We start from the raw sequence: 1715 nt of genomic DNA on the forward strand, positions 1-1715 counted from the left end.
TCCCAAATGCATGCTCCAAATAAGATGCTAAAATAACCAGCCATCTCTAAATAAATTAGTGGTGTGCCTCATCAAGGCCCTTTAAAGTAGGTTTCACATTTACCACATAGCCCATCTTTTGAACCAGACTGTTTCAAACATCCAAAAGTGGATTCTGGTTGTATATCATGTGGCCTGTATTGCACCCTCCAAATCTGATGGAAATCTGACCAGCAAGCCCGCAGTCTTGGCTTTATCTTTGACTCTTCTCTGTCGTGTATCCCTCAGATCCAGACCACAGCCAAGGCTTGTAGATTCTTTTTGTACAATATTGCCAAAATCCGACCATATCTCACTGCCTCTACTGCCAAGATCCTGGTCCATGCCCTAGTGATCTCACGACTTGATTACTGTAATGTCCTCCTGGCTGGGCTTCCTCTTTCTCACCTCCGTCCTTTAATCTCTGTCCAGCATTCAGCTGCACGCATTATCACTTCCACCCACCGCTCTGACCACATCTCTCCTGTGTTGGCATCCCTTCACTGGCTCCCTCTCCCTTTCCGCATTCAGTATAAGCTCCTGCTGTCGACATTCAAAGCCCTCCATGGACTGGCCCCTCCTTACTTATCAGACCTTCTTTCTCTTCACCTTCCCACCAGGGCCCTCCGTTCTGGTAGTCAAGGGTTCCTGTCTCAGCCCAGGATTTCCTCTGCCCCATCCCGGATTCGCCCCTTTTCACTTGCTGCCCCTCACTCCTTGAACCTTCTTCCTCCACAAGCAAGAGCCATCACTTCTTTAACCAGCTTCAAAACGGAGCTGAAAACCATCCTATTCAGAGAAGCTTTCCCAGGCATCGCATAATTGTCGCTTACTATCTGATGTTCTGTTGTTGGCTGTTTATCGATCCATTTCCTGTATTCCTATGTACTGTATATGTATTATCCTACTTGTGATTATGTATTTTCTCTGGATAATGATTAACCATCCATTATGAAGCCTTGCCCTCCCTCCAGTCCATCTGCCTTGGTCCAGACCTCGGAGGTTGAGAGGAACTGCTGGACCTCTTACCCTTTCCCTCCACCACTCCCTTCTCCTTCTGTGTCATGTCTTTTTAGATTGTAAGCCTGAGGGCAGGGAACCGTCTAACTAAAAAGATTGCATGTACAGCGCTGTGTAAATTTACAGCGCTTCATAAATAAAGGTTAATAATAATAATAATAATAATAAAGCTATTTTTGAGGAAACCTACAGGGTGCTATACCAGGGAACCTCCAAACTGGATTTCCTTTATGTCATATAGCCTGTATTTTGAGTTACTAAAATTTTGTTTAAATCCATCCAGCTGTTTTTAAGGAACTTAATGGGGCACCCCATGAGGGGCACAGCCAGAGTGGTGTAGTGGTTTGTGTTGCACTAAAACACTGGGAGATCAGGATTCAAATCCCTGTTTGGGCACAAAAAAAACACAGGGCAAGTTGCATTCTCTCAGTCTCAGAGGAAGACACACTCCCTTCAAACAAATCTTGCCAAGAAAAAGCTGTGATAGGGTTGCTGTAGGTTGGAAATTACTTGGAGGCGTGCGCACACACACACACATACTATGAGGACACAAAAATGGATGTTGCATATGTAATTTCGATACAACTTTAAGTGTCTTCGGGAATCTGGGATGTATAGTTTGAGAAGGTACATATAACCCCTTGAACTACTACATTAGAGCTGTCAGGCAGAGAATT

Source organism: Sceloporus undulatus, chromosome 3 (assembly GCF_019175285.1).
Source record: "Sceloporus undulatus isolate JIND9_A2432 ecotype Alabama chromosome 3, SceUnd_v1.1, whole genome shotgun sequence".
Classification (NCBI taxonomy): Eukaryota; Metazoa; Chordata; class Lepidosauria; order Squamata; family Phrynosomatidae; genus Sceloporus; species Sceloporus undulatus.